The following is a 20505-nucleotide window of genomic DNA, read 5'->3' as shown; positions in this document are numbered from 1 at the left end:
AGCATTCAAAATAGCTTCAACTATATTAAGAAACCATGGGAAATGTAAATAATGGAGTTATGCGCAATTGAAAAAATCTGCTGGCTTCTTTTTCTAAACTACACCAGAGATTTTGCTAATCAAAAAATTCCCAAGGAAAGACCTTGCTTTGTTTGTTTTTTAAATTCTTGAATAACTTTGGGTATTTAAATCAATTGAGCACTTATATTAGCGATCCCAATGCATTGGAGCACGTTTTTCAAGGGTAATTTGGACTCGATATTGTACAATGTTTATCACTGTAATCATTAAAATAGCTTTGAAGAACCAAGCTAAATGATCAATCAGGCAGAAGTGGGTACTTTAGGTGCAGGAGATTAGAATCACGATTAGAGTTGTGCTGGAAAAGCACAGCAGGTCAGGTAGCATCTGAGAAACAGGAAAATTGACGTTTCAGGCAAAAGCCCTTCATCAGGAATAAATGATCAATCACTTATTGACAAATATACTAACCTTCTAATTCAACATCTAACAACTGAAATCTAAGAAAACTTTTTTTTGTGTGACTATTTCAAAGTCTATCACGAAGGAGTTTGAAACACAGGATACATTGTTTGGTTTCCCACTTGGTACTCAAGTTCCTCCGATGGCAGCTGACTACTTTGAGAGGCCATGAACTATGTACACTCTATCCAAGAGGATTGTTGCCATTGTAGGATGGTTATCCTGATGAAGGGTTTTTGCCCGAAGCGTTGATTTTTCTGCTCCTTGGATGCTGCCTGACCTGCTGTGCTTTTCTAGCACCACTCTAATTCAGGATGGTTTAAACAGTCAATCCTGCAATGAATTTGGCAAGAGCAGGATTGCTGCATGGATAGCCTGCTCCCTTAATCCTTTGGCTGCAAAAATGGTTGGAAGAAAGAATCTCAGAATCAGGTCCCTAATAACACTCTAAAGAGTTCTAGTTTAATAGTTCCTGGCTTACACTTATTTCTGTTTAACCAGTCTTAGATAACAAACCAAGTGATAATTTAAAAACTGTGGAAGATGGCAGCAAGTGGAAGAACTAGATGTCGTCAGCATATTTTTATGAACTGTTGTCATGTTTTCGGTTGATGTGCCTGAGGGCACATTGACGTAGACAAAGGACAGACTTTTGAGCAATAGCTGAGGTAACAACATTAGAACAAGAAACAGAGCCATTGCAAATTATCCTTGGATTATAGCAGATAATTAAGAACAAAATCCATCATGGGCCCTCCAGCAAGCTCAACAATGGAGCAGAGATCTTGGGAGAGGATGGTGCTCTCAATTCTGTCAAAGGCTGCCGAGTGCGAGAGTGATTTTCAAATTGGGCAATAGTCCCCCCGGAAGTCATTTGCAATTTTGCTGTGAGCAGCTTTAAGAGCATGACATAAGTGCACAGTATTCTTGTTTCAACAAGAGGATCTGCAAATACACGCAACTGTACATTTGCATGCATAAATGCAAGAATACATGCATGGCTGCACAAGCACAGAACTGAAACGTAATTCAAACTGGCAGCTCCATGTAATTGGACACTGTGGATTTGATCGCTGTAGGCACTGGCGCTCTGGATAAATGCAGTTAGATGATATAGATGAAATTCAGGCTTTTCAGAAAAAGAAGTAATGTTTAATTATTTTTTCTAGTGGCTAACTTCTTATGCAAGCAATATTATGATGTGTAAACAAGCAACTCAAAAAACTAACTCCCTAGAATTCCATAATTATATACAATTATATTGATCTTATTTAGAGGGAGTTAGACTTAAAGTAATAGGCTGGGAATGAGGGAATTACCACTTCAACAGAGGTGGAAACCTGATATGACCAAAGTTCATTCAGAATAAACCAATTCTAATTGACTTTGGTTCCTGAGTATCATTCACAGCGATATCCATCTGAATTTTTCTCCACTCGGATCCAAAGATGGAGATAATAAATTCTGGTTTTCAGCTGCAACTAGTCTGAATGGCAGCTGATTAAAATGTACAGAATACTACTGAGATTTGTAGCTATTTGCTGGTGAAGATGTTCCCATGGTGAAATCAGAGGATTGCAATAATATTAATGACACATGAAGTGAAAGATGCCAAGCAATGTCAGCTGTCTTAGCCTGCAAAAAGTGGGGGAAAGGCTTGAACAAATCAATCAGGTAGTCACTGTGACACCTCTTCCTCTAATGTGGCAACCAGCCAAAGAGCTGCCAGTAATTTAGTGATATGCTTACACCTTGACCTGACAGGCTTCTGTTGCAGGGATACTTACTGGCTCATTTTTCTATTCTAGCTAGTAGGAAGAACCTATAATAACTGTGAGCTATGGCTGTTCCAGGGTTCAGATTTTGTGCTCTAACTGTACAGACTGCTAGGAATTAATGGAAAGTTTCATAGGTTCCAGCAGAACTAATACATGTGGTTTCCCTAACAGTTCAAAAGAGGCAACCTAAGTTTGAGATCATTCGATATTTCGAGAAACACAATGTTAAGTCAAAAACAATTCACCTCAAGAATACTTAGATACTTTCTTGCTTCATTAAATGGTCACTTTTGTAGCGAGAAACCTGAACAACTGAGAGTAACTATTTGTCAGCGTCCTTCATGAGGATGTTATAATATTTCATATTGCTGAGTCAGGAATGGACTACACTGATTCTAACGGTAATTTGTTAAATAGTTTGAAGTGATAGATACATTGTGCTCGTTAAAGTACTTAAATGTAGAAATTACTATTTGTTGTTGCTGTATGGTGATTGATGTTTCAATTACAGAGGAGGTGGGGATTAGGAAAGGGTGTAAACAGATTGAATGCATAAGTATGCGAGTTAACTTGCAAATCCTGAAGGTTTGTTTTCAGACACTTCATCAGCAGGACTAGGTAACATACTCAGCGAGAATCTCCAGTGAAGCGCTGGTGGTATGTCCTGCCTCTCTATTTATAGGTCTTGGTTTCTTAAGGTGGGTGATGCCATTTCCGGTTCTTTCTTCTTCAAAGGAAAGTAGATAGGATCTAAATAATTGTGTTTATTGATGGAATTCTGGTTTGAATTCAATGCCTCTAAGAATTCTTGTGCATGTCTTTGTTTTGCCTGTCCTAGGACATGTGTGTTGTTCCAGTCAAAGTGGTGTCTTTCTTTGACTGTATGTATAGAAACTAGTGATGGTGGGTCATGTCTTTAGGTGACCAGCTGGTGTTCATGTATCCTGGATGTAGATGGGTTCAAGTGCTACCAGCTCCACAGGGATGTAATAACATTTCTGAATAGATTGATTAGAAAGATATCTAAATAGGAAAATGGGGTGCATTTATAATGGGGGATATAACCACAAAATGAAGTCAACCTTGTAGAAACATAGAAAATAGGAGCAGGACCAGGCCATTTGGCTCTTTGAGCCTGTTTTGCCAGTCAATATGAACATGGCGATACCATGTTCCTGTTTTTCCCCATATCCTTTGATCCTTTTAGCCCTAAATATGACATATAACTCATTCCTGAATTCCATTGGGTCACCATCTTCTGGGTGAAGAAATGCTTCCTCATTTCAGTCCTAAATGGCTTACTCTATATTCTTAGACTGTGACCTCTGGATTTGGACTCCCTGGTTATCAGGAACATCCTTCCTGCATTTACCCTATCAAGTCATAGAGTCATAGAGATATACAGCATGGAAACAGACCCTTAGGTCCAACTCATCCACGCAAACCAGATATTCTAAATTAATCTAGTCCCATTTACCAGCATTTTGCCCATATCTCTCTAAACCCTTCCTATTCATGCACCTATCTGGATGCCTTTTAAATGCTGTAAATGTACTTACCACCACCACTTCATCAGGACAAGACAAAATAAAATTAGTTTTAGACTGTAAAGGCAAATGTTGACATTGAAGTACTGGAATAAATAATATGGTTATTGTTAAGTCCTTCATTAAACATTGAGGGAGGAGTTACAACTACGTTCCCCATGTTAATAATTCTTTATTTGTGGCTCTAACATCCAGGGAAAAGTTGGACATTTGCCACATCAGTTATCAGTTTTCCATATGGGACCCTGTATGAGATCCTGCTTCTAAACTTACACCTACATTCTTAGGACAAGGTCAGAATGTTACAGGCCTGAACAACTTGCGCTCTAGTGGGACTTATGGTGCGATCTGGTGAGAAGTCTGGTGAAGCCTATCTTGACATCCTTTTGGCTTGGAGTATGTGTAGTTCCTGAGGAACAGAGGAAGAGAGTCTGCTCGAGTGCTGCAGGTTTGACACAGCGGACATGTGCTGGTGGGGGAGAAACCACGGGGATCGCGTTGCGAGTTGTCGGAGCTGCTGGAGACCATCGCTGGATCATGATTGGACATTGGAGGATCGTTTGGTTGTGCTGACCTGCACTTGGTGGATCTTTATGCTGGCTTCGGCCTAATGCCAATTCAGGTATCAGCCAACCTCAGAGCTATGGCCTCAGCAGCCGCTCGCAGCCCAGGCCATGGCATTCACAACATAGTCAAGGTGACTGTGAAGAAGGTGGAGGAGCACACACCGGTCGATTGGACGGTGTTCATGAAGAAGATTTTGCTGGAGTGCTGAGGGTTCGAAGTAGCGGACGTGTACTAGTACAGGATTTCCCTGCGGCAGGCTATTTCGACGTGACCTTCAGGAGCGTGAAGAATTGCGAGCAGCTCCTGAAGGTCTTCAAGGAGAAGGAAGGGGAACCTCTGTTCTCCATCTTGTCGGGGGTTCCATTGTGTGTGCTTGCTGCGCAGAAGAGTTGGGTTGTAACAATCCATATGTACAACTTCCAATTCCCAGCAGCAGATGTCCTGACCTTCCTGAGAAGATATGTCCAGGTCAAGGGAGAGAGTACCGATGTGGTCGATCCTTTCGGGATCTGGACCAGCAAACAACAGGTCAGGGTAACACTGAGGGTCAATGCCAGTGGGAACATCCTCCATCCACCCTCCAGCTTTGCCATCGGAGGAAGCAGAGGTTACCTGACATACACAGGGCAGCCAAAAGTGTGCCAAACCTGCGGGAGGTCAGGTCACATGGCGGCGGATTGTAAGGTGACCGTCTGTTGAAACTGCCAGCAGGAAGGCCACCCAACCAAGGAATGTAAGGAGGCCAAGAGCTGTAATCTGTGTGGAGAGGTGGGCCACATGTACAAGGCCTGTCCAAGACGAGGGACCGCCACCTATGCGACAGATGGCTGGAGGTGGCAACACGAGCCGTGGACCGCCTAAGACCAGCAAGGTACCACAAAACAGCACGAGAACGGTGTCTGGAGGCACCCAGAAGGAAGGGCAGGCTGTAGTGGAGCAGACTGCAGACAGCGGGGAGGTGCAACAGCCGATCCAAACTCCTTGGACGGAGGAAATGGAAGAGGAGGGAACAAAGGAGACGGAGAATTGGATTACTGTCAAAAGCAGGAAGAGGAAACCTCACACGGCACCCAAAGCCACCCAGTGAAGGGGGAAGCGGCACCTACACAATGAGGATACAGGCAGCTCTTCCAACAGTGAGGACAGGCGTAAGGAGGGTGGTCACCAGAGGAAGAGACAGAGCGCCGTGGGGAAAAAGGAGGGCAGCACTGCCCAAGCAGGAAATGACGATCCCTCTGAGGGGATGGTTAAAGGCCTCCCCCCACCCGGTGAGAACCAAGAGGTACTCACCGGCCCACAGCTCCAGGTAACTGGGAGCAGCGGTCTTGTGACAGTCCCAATGTCAGATGGAGAACTGGACTGTGTGGACCCTGGGCCCGAACCGAAGACACCATAGTGGGGAAATGGCTCCAGCGTGGAGCCGGACAGCTACCTCAGCCCTGGGAGGGTCCAGTAGTTTGCCGTCTCCATGGGGATGCACACAGCTACCCCAGAGAGGCAAGACCAGCAGCAAATAGACACTGGTAACCTCATAAACTGTTAAAATGGGGATAAGAATTGCCAGCATCAATGTGCGTAGCATCGAATTGGCTACGCGATGTGTTTCTTCCTGGCCAACGTTAAAGCTGACGTCCTGTTTCTGCAGGAGTGTTGGATACCGCACCTCAGCAGCTACAAGTGATGGTCGAGCTTGTGGGCCCATGGGCTGTCAGTTTGGTTGGGGGCAACGATAGCTGTGCCTCCAGCCTGGGTATCCTATTGCGAGGAGGCACTTTCACCATCTCCGAGGTTAAGGAGGTGGTGGGTGGGCGCCTCCTCGTCACCGATGTCATACACAGGAATGCTCCCCTGAGACTGATTAATGTGTACGCCCCAGTGGATGAGAGTGAACGGTTGGCCGTCCTGTAGCAGCTTCCATTGTTGCTGGCAACGTCCAGGCTGGTCATTCTGGCCGGAGACTTCAACTGTACCAGTGATGCAGAAGGATGATCCGGCGGGGGGACAGTAAACTGGACGCCACGTCTAGAGCCCTGATGGACATGGTAAAAGATGCCAAGCTGCACGACGTCTTCAGCACCCCTGCAGACAGAGCACAGCATAGATACACCTGGTCACGGGCAGACGGGTCTATCCGCTCAAGGATAGATTACCTGTTTGTGTCCCAAACACTCTCGGTCAGATCCACCGACGTCCAGCCGGTGTTCTTCTCTGACCACTGCCTCCTGCTGGCCAACTGTCACCTATAGGATGAGCAGCGGGCGGGTAAGGGAACGTGGAAGCTGAACACAAAGCTGTTGACCCCGGGAAACATTGAGGAGCTCAAGAGGGACTACGCAGATTGGAGAAGTGTGAAGCCCCTCTTTGAGTGGACTGGTGGGAAACAGTAAAAGGAAACATCAAGAAGTTCTTCATCCTCAAAGGTGTTCAGGAGGCGAGAGAGAGGTGGGGAAAACTGTCCCAGCTCCAGGAAAGTATGCAGAACCTACTCCTGCTGCAGACGATGGAGATCGATGTCACGGAGGACCTCAAGGAGGTGAAGGGCCAGCAAGCCTCGTTCTTTGCCTCAGAGGCCACCAAGATAATCTTCCGGTCCAGGGTCCGCTCGGTGGAGCAGGACGAGATGTACTCACGTTTCTTCTTCCAGAAGGTGCACAAAGAGAGCTCCGTGCTCAGTAGCCTGAAGGAAGAAGATGGCTAGATAATGTCATCTCAGGCTGACGTCATGAGGATCAGCAAATCCTTCTATGCCAGTCTGTATGACGCAAAGCCGACTGACAGCGCGGCCTCCCAGTCGTTCCTGTCCTCTATCACGCATGTCTTAGATGACAGAACATGGGAGAGGCTGGACCAGCCGCTATCTCTGGACGAGCTAACCAAGGCACTCGAGTCCTTTGAAAAAAATAAAACTCCTGGAAGCGACGGCTTAACCCTCGAGCTGTATTCTGCTCTGTGGGATTTGATTGGCCAGGACCTGCTGGAGGTGTATGTCAATATGCTTCGGGCAGGTAATATGAGTGAATCCATGAGGAAAGACATCATCACCCTCATCTACAAGCGGAAGGGGGAGAGGGACGAATTCAAAAATTGGAGACCAATCTCACTGTTGAATGCGGATTACAAAATTCTGTCAAAGGTAATCACCAACCAGGTCAGGTCTGCTCTGGGATCGGTGATTCACCCTGACCAAACCTGTGCTGAACCGGGCAGGAAGATCGCTGAGAGTCTCGCACTCCTCAGGGATACGATCGCCTACGTGCAGGTCAGAGGGTTGGACACCTGCCTGATCAGCCTGGATCAGGAGAAAGCCTTTGACAGGATATCACACAGGTATATGAGCGATGTTCTCTCCAAATGGGCTTTGGGGAGGGAATCTGCAATTGGATCAGACTGCTCTACACCAACATTGTCAGTGCAGTCTCAATCAATAGGTGGGAATCAGATAGCTTCCCAGTCAGATCTGGAGTCAGACAGGGCTGCCCTCTCTCTCTCCTGCCTTGTTTGTGTGCTGCATAGAGCCATTTGCCGAGTTCATCAGGAAGGATACGAACCTGAGAGGGGTGACTATTCCTGGCAGCAGGGGCCTGCAGGTTAAGACCTCCCTGTACATGGATGACGTCACCCTTTTCTGCTCGGATTTGCTGTCCATGCGCAGACTCATGTGCATATGTGACCAGTTCGAACAAGCCTTGGGGGCCAAGGTAAACTGAGGCAAGAGCGAGGCCATGTTCTTCGGGAACAGGACCGACCAATCCTCAATCCCCTTCACCATCAGGACCGATCACCTGAAGGTGCTGGGTATAAAGTCTGGTTGAAGATTTGTAGCTCGTGTGTCCGTTGTTGTGGTTCTGTTCGCCGAGCTGGAAGTTTTTGCTGCAAACGTTTCGTTCCCTGGCTAGGGAACATCATCAGTGCTATTGGAGCCTCCTGTGAAGCGCTGCTTTGATGTTTCTTCCGGTATTTATAGTGGTTTGTTCTTGCCGCTTCCAGGTGTCAGTTTCAGCTGTAGTAGTTTGTATGTGGGGTCCAGGTCGATGTGTCTATTGATGGATGTTCTTGCCGCTTCCGGGTGTCAGTTTCAGCTGTAGTGGTTTGTATACGGGGTCCAGGTCCATGTGTCTGTTGATGGAGTTTGTGGATGAATGCCATGCCTCTAGGAATTCCCTGGCTGTTCTCTGTCTGGCTTGTCCTATGATGGTAGTGTTTTCCCAGTCAAATTCATGTTCATGGTTGTCTGAGTGTATGGCTACTAGGGATAGCTAGTCGTGTCGTTTTGTGGCTAGCTGATGTTCATGGATGCGGATTGTTAGCTGTCTTCCTGTTTGTCCTATATAGTGTTTTGTGCAGTCCTTGCATAGTATTTTTTAAACTACGTTAGTTTGGCTCGTGCTGGCTATTGGGTCCTTTGTTCTAGTGAGTTGTTGTCTGAGTGTGGAAGTTGGCTTGTGTGCTGTTATGAGTCCTAAGGGTCGCAGTAGTCTGGCTGTCAGTTCTGAGACGCTCCTGACGTATGGTAGTGTGGCTAGTCCTTTTGGTTGTGGCATGTCCTCGTTCCGTGGTCTATCTCTTAGGCATCTGGTGATAAAGTTGCGTGGGTATCCGTTTTTGGCGAATACCTTGTATAGGTGTTCCTCTTCCTCTTTTCGCAGTTCTGGTGTACTGCAGTGTGTTGTGGCTCTTTTGAATAGTGTCCCGATGCAGCTTCGTTTGTGTGTGTTGGGGTGGTTACTTTCATAGTTTAGGACTTGGTCTGTGTGTGTTGGTTTCCTGTGTACCCTTGTGGTGAATTCTCCGTTGGGTGTTCTCTCTACTAACACGTCTAGGATATTTGGTGCTGGGTATTTGGGTTGGGGGTGCTGGGGTGTGCGCCAAGTCTTGGGAGGAGTGTATCAGCAAAGTGAGGCAGAAACTGGGCAGATAGAAGCTACGGTCACTCTCCATCGCGGGAAAAAACCTGGTAATCATGTGTGAGGCGCTGTCATTGCTGTTATACGTGGCACAGATCTGGCCTATTTCCCTATGTGCCGCTGCAGCCACATGGGCCATCTTCCAATTTATATGGAGGTCAAAGATGGACTGGGTCAGAAGGGACTCGCTGTACAAAGATCTGGGCAACGGGGGAAAAAATACACCCAATGCCACCCTCACCCTGATGGCCACCTTTGTGTGTGGCTGCATCAAGCTGTGCAAGGATCCCCGGTACGCAAACACCAAGTGTCACTACGTACTGAGGTTCTATCTGTCCCCTGCCTGGCCTCACTGCCGTGGAAAGTTCCGAGTAATTGGACCGTTCCGTATCACCTGTCCTTCATGGAGACGTTTATGAAGAAAAACACCTTTGACCACAAGTCCATCAAGAAGTGGTCAGCATGTAGTGTCCTTGACAGCCTTCGGGAAAAGGAGAGGGCGGATCCTATCGAGCGGTTCCCTGAGCGGACTGTCAAAGCCATTTGCCTCATCGCCAGAACTTTCCAACAAGCACCAAGACATGGCTTGGCTGGTGGTGAGAAGGGCTCCGCCTGTGAAATCCTTTATGCACGCACTGCACGCTGCCCTCGAAGCGACTGCGGGGGGGGACGAGACTGTCGCACACCTCCTTCTGGAATGTACCTACGCAGAAGAAGTCTGGAGAGGAATGCAGTGGTGTTTGTCGAAGTTCATCCCGAGCAGCACCGTGACGCGGGACTCCGTGCTCTACGGTCTGTTCCCCGGGACGCACACCGAGATGAACATCAACTGTGCCTGGAGGATCATCAACTCGGTGAAGGACGCTCTCTGGGCAATCTGAAACCTGTTGATCTTCCAGCTGAAGGAGCTGACCCCGACTGAGTGCTGCAGACTGGCACATTCCAAGGCCCAGGTCTACGTGTTGAGGGACGTGCTGAAGCTTGGGGCAGCTGCCGCCAAGGCGCAGTGGGGAAAGACCACCATGTAATATCTACCTGCCTAAGAAGAACAGGGGGCCCACTCAGTCATTTGGGCTCTGCTGATGCTTCAGCTAATTATATGGACATATGATTGATAAATGGACAGACTTGTATATAAAAATGATAAATTCTGATCCTTGTATGTAAATGTTTATGTTATGTATGGCATGACCAACTGTACAGACGGTCAAATTATTTTATGAATAAAGTATATTTTTGAAATAAAAAAAATCTTGACATCAGAAGCAGCATACTGCATCTTTCATGCTTTTGCCAAGCATTATGGTGAGATTCTCACTAGGCAACAGCAAGTTGCCAATTATAGGAGGGTTATAGCATGTTAAACACTTTATTAATGCCACAATTCACCAAATCAAAATTCAGCTTCCTATCTGAACGAGCTAGACATCGTTCAGGCGGGGGAGGGGAGAAGGTCCTCAATCCAGTCACTGTCAGTCAAGGATCCCAGTACTGGCAGTCACTGTCTCCACACGGTCAGCACTTCTCTGATTGCCTTCCAACGATTGGGCAGTGGTAAGTTGTAGGGCCAGCAGCAGTCGGGGAAATCATGTATCATCGTCAGGAGGCTGCTAAGATAGGGGGTCCAGACAGTCATGTTTAGGGCTGCTTGTCCAAGTTGGTCAGTGGTCAAGATGAATTGAGCTCCATCTATTGATTGTTGAGGGTTTAGGAAAGGAAACCTTTAGGGGCAGCAGGGGGAATCACTACCAAAAGGGCAGTGGATAATCAAGCATGGGGGAGGAAGAGGCATTTGTAGAGGTGGAAACAAAGATGGAAATGGAGGGAAATTGAAGGTTTATGGCCGGGGGATGAAAGCAGTATCAGAAGATATGAAAGACAACAGGAGGTGGGTGATTATTAGTAATGATTACAGGATGCCCTGTGAGCACTGACCACCTCCCTCCTTATTCATCATCAAGGTGTTAATGCCATGGTTTAAGGGCAGGAAGGATAGCTGGAAATTAAGTTCAATGTTCAAAGAATGGAAGCAGTCTTCTGAGGAGGAAAGCAAGGATACTGGGGAGGAAGAAACACACCTTGTCCATGACAGACCTCAGCAAAGTTAGGTGCTACAAGCCAGACAGGACCTGACTAACACTCAGTTTGGGAGATGAGAATTAGATAAAGTAGATCATCATAGATTGTAAAATAGTTGTTGGTCATGATACCAGCAATGTCATTTGTGTTCGCTTTCACTGACTGGAAATAAAAACTTTTGTTTGGAATTGTCCAGTTGCTTATCTGTATGTGATGTTCCCTCTTGGGACAATAACAGGTTGAAGGCCTCCAACAGGCATTGAGAATAGTGTAGTTAGGATGTGGCTAACAGTGACTAAGGTAAGAGAATGGGGTTGTATGTGTGAGAGAATGTCAGCCATACTGACAATATGCTGTGAATAGCATGGCTTTGTGGCTGCTACGTCATTATATTGCCAGTAAGGGGCAAGGCTAGATTGCCAACACTTATCCAGGTACTGCTCAGCATTTTAATGATTGACTGGCATGTCAGTCTTTCAGTTGATATCCAAAGATAGTGATTTGTTGTGAGAACAGAGCCTGGTAAGATGGGGGTGGAATCAAATGTGGAAGGTATCATAGGAGTGGGGTTGGTAGTTAAGGAGAAGAGTAAGATACAATGAGAAATCTTGCTAGGGCTCATGACGCAAAGCCCTCCAAAAAACTTGAAGCAGCTGCTGCACAGCCCTACATATCTAATCCTATTCACTAAGCCAATAAAAGATGTTTCAGAGTAAAAGATTAGAAATAGATAAGAGAAAAACAATTTTTCCACAGGCTACTCAATAATTTCAGGGGTAAAATTGGTCTATGCCAGTTGTGTCAAATGGGCACGCAATTTATTAGGAGTTTTTCTGTCCATGCCTGATTGTCTTGTGGTATTTTCAAAGATGGCCACTGCTGGCACCTTGTGGTATTTTCCACCTCTACCAGTATGTGGGACTGGGTAAGAGCTGTTTGAGATAGTTAGCTGATACCAATCCTCTTTTGACTATCCTTTGTCTTGGGCCCATGTAGTGATTAGTGGATACAGGGAAATATCTGCAGAAAATGCTCTATTTTTAGGTGAGCAGAAGGCTTATCGAATAATAGAAAAGATTAGATTCTCTTACAGTATGAAAATGGGCCATTGGCCCAACAAGACCATACAGACCCTTCAAAGAGTAACCCACCCAGACCCATTTCCCTATCCAATATTTGCCCTTGACTTGGCAATTTAGCATAGCCCATTCACCTGAGCTGTACATCTTTTGGATTATGGGAGGAAGCTGGAGCACCCGGACGAAATTCACGCAGACATTGGGAGAATGTGCAAATTCCACACAGACAGTTTCCCAAGGCAGGAATTGAACTCAGGTCCCTGGCACTGTGAGGCAGCAGTGATAACCACTGAGCCACCGTGCCACCCCACAAAGAAGCAAGAAGTATAACTGCGTTTGGTCATGTATAATTACTCAGATTTTAGGAAGCTGGTGCAAATACATCTCCTGCCTCTGAAAGTTACAATAAAACTTCTTATCTTCACTCACAGGCTGTGTGACATCTGTAGAATGGGCAGAATCAATGTAACATGAATATTGATCTCATCAGAACCATTATCTTTATAACACCTTCCAATAAAGTTGAACAAACAATAAGACATACTCCTTTTGGAGACTCATTTCCTAGTTTCACCATCACTTTTACTTGATTTGAACACAGAAATCTTGTTGACATACCCTAAAATGATGATGAATAAAACAACATATTGAAAAATTGCTGGTTGATTTGGAAAAGGCCTACTTTGCTCTTCCGGCATTAACCTATTCCACTTACTGTATGCTTAAAGGCACATTGACTTCCAACAAATATATTCTGTCAATGATTAGACACCACAATCAGTGAAAATCTATCCTTCAGGGACTGATCCTATCGTAATGACACATAACTCTTTCGAGATGATATTACAGCAGCAGAATGCCCCGACAGACATATTTAATGTATAAACATGCATAATCAGTGACCTGATAACTTCATTGCTCAAATTGCTTCAAATGATTTTTTTATTTTACAAAAACAGCATATAAAATATTAATTTTAAAAATTTACATTGTAGAAATATAGCGACTTTTGTGATACAGGCAGATACGTCAGTTATAGGAATTTGCAAAAATTGATTATGACTGTTTCAAGAATGGAGTGTCTGAAAAGGCATAAATACGATGACATTGCTGATTTATTTCTGTAAAAATCAATGATTTCTGAAGTGTGAACTTACATCTGCTGTGCATATGTCTCATCTTCTAATTGATTTTGGATTTTAATTGGGCTTGATGATAAATATTTTATATTTGGATGATATGCATTGCAGATTAGATAATTTAATTTCATTGACAAAGTCCCTACTGGTTAAGACCTTGCTTCTGGTACTATTTATATAATTTGTATGGATGAGTACATTCATCTACAATGCAGCAATTCAATGTTTGTGTAAAGAATTGTAGTTTGGGTGCCAGTTGTGGGTATGTTCACCAAGCTGGGAAGTTGATTTGCAGACATTTCATTCCCTGTCTACGTGACATCAGGAGTGCTTTGGAGTCTCCTGTGAAGTTTGTGACAGGGGACGAAATGTCTGCAAATCAACTTCCCAGCTCGCCAAACATACCCACAACCACAACAATGCAGTAAATACAGATATTCGGTTTCTCATATTCAGAAAGTATAATTTCATTTCCAGCAGTCTTTTTGTTGAATTTTAAAATATTCATTAAAATCACATTACAGATAGGTATCCTAATAGTTACAAAGTTTTACCAAGAAAGTTTACGTCTGTGCTCGCTTCAGCAGCACATATACTAAAATTGGAACGATACAGAGAAGATTAGCATGGCCCCTGCGCAAGGATGACATGCAAATTCGTGAAGCGTTCTATATTTTAGGGTGGCACAGTGGCTCAGTGGTTAGCACTGCTGCCTCATAGCACCAGGGACCCAGGTTCAATTCCAGTCTCAGGCGGCTGTCCGTGTGGAGTTTGCACATTTTCCCTGTGTCTGCATAGGTTTCCTCTGGGTGCTCCGGTTTTCTCCCACAGTCCAAAGATGTACAGATCAGGTAAATTGCCTATTAGTCAGTGGGAAATGGGTCTGGGTGGGTTACTCTTCGAAGGGTCAGTGTAGACTTGTTGAGCCGAAGGGCCTGTTTCTACATTGTAGGGAATCTAATCTAATCAAGAGCAGGTCAGGTCAGGTCAGGACTATGCTCCTGATGCAACAGCTTATATTCATGCTCAACAAGACCTGGACAATATCAAGGTTTAGGTTGACAAATGGCAAGTAACCACACAAGTACCAGGCAAAGACTATGTTAACAAGAGAGAAGCTAACTTTGCCCCTTTGATATTTAATGGCAGCATCACTGAATCTCCCATATGAATATCCTGGGATCGACTCTTGAACCAAAAATCTGAAGTGGACCAAAGTATAAAAACTGAAGTTGCATGAACAGGTCAGACACTGGAAATTGTGTCATATGTAACTCATCACTTGACTCCTCAAAATCTATTCAGTCACAAACAGCACCACCCAGGATGAAGCCGACTACTCGATGAGCACAACATCTACCACCTTCAAGATTCATGTCTTACACCACTGATGCACATTATTTATGAACAACTCGGATAATGGCATAGAAAGTCATCTATCCAAATGTGCTGATGACATAAAGTTAAGTGGCATAAAATTACAAAGGGATTTTGATACACTAGGTAAATGAGAAAAAAACTGTAACAGATAGAATGCAATGTTAGCAAGTGTGAGGTCATCCATTTTGGGACCCAAAAAAGGATAGATCAACACACTTTCTAGATGGTATAAACTTAAATACAATGGATGTCCAAAAAAAAAGTGGGGATTCAGGTGCATAGATCTTTCAAATGCCACAAACAGGTGTAGAAAATAATCAAGAAAGCTAATGGAATGCTGGCCTTTATGTCAAGAACACTGGAGTATATGAACACAGAGGTTATGCTGTGTTATATGAAACTCTGGTTAGACTTAATTTGGAGTACTGTGACCAGGTTAGGGCACCACATCTAAGAAGGATATATTAGCCTTGGAGGGATTGCAATGTAGGTGTACAAGCATTAAACTGGGACTTCAGGGGTTAATTTTGAGGAGAGATTGTACAAATTAGACTTGTTTTTGCTCATATTTAGAAGTGTATGGGGTGGAAAAATGGAAGCGAAATTAATTCATTTTCCAATTCTGAACAAGAGACAGAAGCAGCACCAATGCTGTCATCGATATTTCAGGGAAAGAGTTGTGGATGGGGGCCAGAGTCTGACTGGAAAATATTGGGCAGGTGGGAAAATATGCTGTGAAGAGTACATGAACATTTTACAGGTAGGGTGAGTAAGGAAAAATCTGACAGATGGATACAATGTGGGAAATTTTGAAGTTGTCCACTTTTGCAGGATGAGTAAAAAGCAAAGTATTAATTAAACAGAGGATGATTGTGGAATTCTGAAGTGAGTGGGTTTGGGTGTTCTACTGCATGAGTTTCAAACAATTAGAATACATATACAGAATGTAATCATAAAGACTAATGAAATTCTCTCCTTTGTTATGAGAGGAATTGATCACAAAAGTAAGGATCAAAAATAGAAATTGCTGGAGAAAAGTTAAGGATGTTATGCTTCAGGGTATATATATCTTGAATCCTATGTACAGTTTTGGTTCCTTTTTGAATGAAATATGCAAATACTTTGGAGGTGATTCAGAAGAAGCTTATAAATTAATACCTGGAATGAGTAGATTGTCTTATGAAGAATTTTGGACAGGTTGAGCTTGTTTCTGCCAGAGTTCAAAAGAGTGAGAGGAGACTTGACAGAAAGGTACAAAATCCCAAATGTTCTTGACAAGGTGAATGAGGACTGGCAGTTACCTAATGTGTGTGGGTGCAAAACTAGGGAACACTATTCTAAAAGGCTGATCCACAATTTTAAAACAGAGATGAAGATTATTTTTTAGTCAGAGGGTTGCGTCTTCCTAAGAAGATAGTGGAGGTGGAGTCATTAAATATTTTTAAGGCAGAGGTTTATAGGTTTTTGTTAGGCAATGGAATCAAGGTTACTGAGAATTTCATTAGATAGGAGGGTGAATAGGTGACATGGTGGCTCAGTGGTTAGCCTTGATGCTTCACAGCAGCAGGGACCCAGGTTCGATTCCAGCCTCAGTTGACTGTCTGTATGGATTGTCTGTGTTTGCACATTCTTCGCAAACCCTGTCTGCGTGGGTTTCTTCCCACAGTCAGAAGATGTGCAGGTTAGATGAATTGGCTCTGCTAAAATTGCCCATAATGTTCAGGGATATGTAGGTAAGCACATTAGATTAGATTAGATTAGACTTACAGTGTGGAAACAGGCCCTTCGGCCCAACAAGTCCACACCAACCCGCCGAAGCGCAACCCACCCATACTCCTACATTTACCCCTTACCTAACACTACGGGCAATTTAGCTTGGCCAATTCACCTGACCTGCACATCTTTGTGACTGTGGGAGGAAACCGGAGCACCCGGAGGAAACCCACGCAGACACGGGGAGAACGTGCAAACTCCACACAGTCAGTCGCCTGAGTCGGGAATCGAACCCGGGTCTACAGGCGCTGTGAGGCAGCAGTGCTAACCACTGTGCCACCGTGCCGCCCTAGTCAGAGGAAATGTAAAGAAATAGGGTAGGGGAATGTGTATGGGTGTGTTGCTTTTTGGATGATTAGTGTTGGGCCAAACAGCCTGTTCCCACACTGCAGGGATTCTATGAATATCAATAAATCAGCTACAGGCTCAATGGCTTACCGCTGCCTCTATTTCATATGTTTTCAAATACAGCTTTTGTTTTAAGCAAGATGAAAGTTTGGTTAGTAAATAATTGTTGCTGAAAGCTATGTAAGTGTGGCATAATAAAGTTAGTCAGGAAGGTAGTTTATTACCACCTTCTCAAGGATGGACAATAAATGCTAGCTGAGTCAGCGATATCTATGTTCCAAGAGTGAATAAAAAGATTTAAAGTAAGGATATCAAGGAGAAAGTTGAAAATGAAATCCAACTCTAATACTGTAGCAGGCATAACATGCTTGAAGATTCCCTTTCAAAGTGAAGGATTTGAAACTTGGAGTAAAATTCAGCAGCTCTCAGGTCTTTTGCCTAGGGTGGGGGAACCCAAAACATAGGTTTGAGGTGAAAGGGAAAAAAATGATAAAGGATCTGAAGGGGACCTTTTAATGCAAAGTTTGGTGCATTTATGGAAGGAGCTGCCAGAAGAAGTGGTTGAGGCAGGTACAATTACAACATTGAAAAGGCATCTGGATGGGTATATGAATAAGAAGGACTTAGAGCGATAGGAGTCAAATGCTGAAAATGGTATTATGTCAGCTTGGATTTCTGGTCGACACGCACCATTTGGACTACAGGATTTGTTTCTGTGCTGTATGACTCGATCATCAAAGAGCTGGAATTTTCCCAGCCAGACTTTCTGTAGAGTTGAAAATTTAAAAATGGTGGATATCCCAAACTGGTGAATCCAGCATCCATATTGGACTAACTTATGTCTGGAGTGTATTGCTATCAATTGTCTTTTAGCTGAGGCAATTTTCAGCTGTCTTAGTCATTAAATTGAATGGCTCACATTATTTCTGATTTTTGACGAGATGAGATGAACTATTCACACCACTAGAAAAACCATTATCTGGGGTTTTCTGCTTACACTAGGAAGTGTTGAGTGAATTTCAAAAGGTCTTTTCATTTCTTTTTTAGATAAGCACAATTTGGTCCCAATTTCAGTGAATCCATAAGGAAAGTCAAGTGATTTTTGAGAGCTAGTTCCTCAGGTTCCTGGTGTCTTTAAAAAAAGACAGGTTCACTTTATTCAAACAAAACATATGACATCATAACCACAAACTTGTGATGAATAGGAGCCAATTTTAGGATGAACGAATCATTAAAAGCAGCATGGCAGGTCAGCTACACAGAACTGAGATTTTTGGAAACAGATACAGATTTCAAAAGTAGTGAATTTATGTTAAATTTGGATGGGCCCCGGTCAATCTGAACTGAGAGTGCCTATATAAATAGGACACAGAAGCACTCAATGAAGTGCAATAATCATATACAAGAATGATACCAGAATTGGGAGATTATAGCAATAGGGAAAGATTTAACTGCATGGGGCTTGTTTCTTCAGAAAAGTGGAAACAAAGAAGTGTCCTGATAAAAGCCTCTAAAATTATGAATGGTTTGAAAAAGATGGATGTAGAGGGAATATTTTAATTTGTGGGAGAAGCCAAGGTTAATGACCATCAATATATCCAAAAGGATAAAAGGGGGGAAGAAGGGGAAATTTATTTATCTAAAGAAATAGGTAGAATGTGAACATTACCATCACAGGACGGGGTTGATGTAAAGAATTTCAATGCTTTTAAAACAGAGATAAGGAGATGAATACGCAGAAAAAAAGCTAGTAAAAAATGAGATTGATAGGATGAGACCAAACTCATGTCGAGTATAAATACCAGTATAGAACAGACAGGATAAATGGTCTCTTTCTCCACTTGCTAACACACCAGGGTTTTAAGGACTTCAGTGGTCAGTTAACTCACAAGATGATGGTAGAGTAGCAACACAGTGTGCAGGCTCCTAAACCCAGGAGCCTGGAGCTCGTCTACTCTGTTCACTTTTTACTTCGCTTTTCTTTCTCTGCTTCTTTTTAATATTTCCATTTATCATCTTAGCTCTTTTAATGGCTTTGGCAGAAGGCGTCTTCTCCTGGCCCAGGCCTAGCAATAAGGAGGCTTCTAGCCTCACATTATGGTCTTGGCCCAGCGATGACTTGGCATGGCAGCCTTATTCTGCATGGCAGTCTCCAGGATTAGCGGTCTTGTCCCAGCATGGAGGTTTCATCCCAGATAATGAGGTTTTCGGTGACTTCTGGGCATTCCAGTGGCCCAGTGGACAGTCTTGACCTGGCGTGGAGGTCTCATCTCAGTGTGGAGGTCTTGTTCCAGATATGCCACCAACCTAGTGGGTGGTCTTCTACTGGTGTGGCAGCCTCTTCCTGGCATAGTAGTCACCTTGTTCCAAAAGGACAGTCTTGGTATCGTGGTCTTGTCTCAGCATGGAGTTCTTGACCTGTCATGGGGGTCGTCTTTGGCGGGAGCTTCTGAGTATTCCAGCGTTCACTGTTTTAATCAGCTTTCCATAAACTGAAATTGATCTGAGATGAACTTGCCCTACTTTTTACTTCTTATCAATGAATTTTGTTATTAATAGAAGCACCATGGCACGACAACTTAGAAAATTTCTCGCTGCATTTTTTTTGTAAAAATACACATGACAATAAATTCCTTTTCTGTTCTATTCTATTCTAACAGAAAACAGAATTCATTTTTGCTCCTTTCAGTTTTGCTCAAGTCCGTTTTCTCACACATCAGCCTCCAAACCAAAGTAAAACCACAGTCACGAAAAGGAGTTTCAAGTGACAAGTTATGCCTGCCTTAAAATCTGGCATTTGGCCATTATTGAACACTCGATCTTTCTGCCAATTGTCCACCACCCGACTTCAACAAGTGCTAGTTTTACCACTATAGACACCAACACCTTTTGAAAATACAAATTTGGTTCTCAATTTGTCAGCATTGAGTAATTCAATCAATATAACCTGTACAGAATGAGAGGTAATGTTCTTAGATTGTGTGAAACAGGAAAGTGGTTCTAAGATTGAAAACTGAGGTTGCCATGGCGATGCATTCTCTTCATCTTTAGACACATAAATCCTGCTGACTAGCCAAAGCAGCAACTCCTGAGTTTCCATCCACTGCCACAGGTTTTAAGCAAGGCTTAATACATGACTGTGGAAAAGTAGAAATATCTGAAAAACTGCTTCACCTTGATCCACTCTTCAATTGGCAGTGAGAATATTTTTAATACATTAAGCTGATCTTGTTGTTGTCTGAGTACCCTCATTTACCACAACAGTAATAATACATGATGAATTTAGTGAAGGTAATGGAGTAATGGTATTGTCACTGAATTAGTAATCCAAAGATCTAAGTAATTTGCCGGAGACCAGGATTTGAATCCCATCATGGAGAGTGGTGAAAAATGAATTTAAAATGAAAACTGAAATTAAGAAACTCATG

General features: G+C 43.7%; 1 protein-coding gene and 1 non-coding gene across 2 annotated transcripts in view; one reads left to right on the top strand and one right to left on the bottom strand.

Annotated features, from left to right (window-relative positions):
• The window catches only part of gpc5a (glypican 5a), a 1004507-nt gene that overhangs the window by 48538 nt on the left and 935464 nt on the right, over window positions 1-20505 (bottom strand). The gene's annotated exons all lie outside the window — the stretch shown is intronic.
• On the top strand, window positions 14148-14254 carry LOC132816995 (U6 spliceosomal RNA). Its single transcript, XR_009644835.1, has one exon. It is a non-coding gene; the product is annotated as a U6 spliceosomal RNA (small nuclear RNA).

This window comes from Hemiscyllium ocellatum, chromosome 6, assembly GCF_020745735.1.
Source record: "Hemiscyllium ocellatum isolate sHemOce1 chromosome 6, sHemOce1.pat.X.cur, whole genome shotgun sequence".
Classification (NCBI taxonomy): Eukaryota; Metazoa; Chordata; class Chondrichthyes; order Orectolobiformes; family Hemiscylliidae; genus Hemiscyllium; species Hemiscyllium ocellatum.
This window is presented reverse-complemented; position numbering and strand designations above follow the sequence as displayed.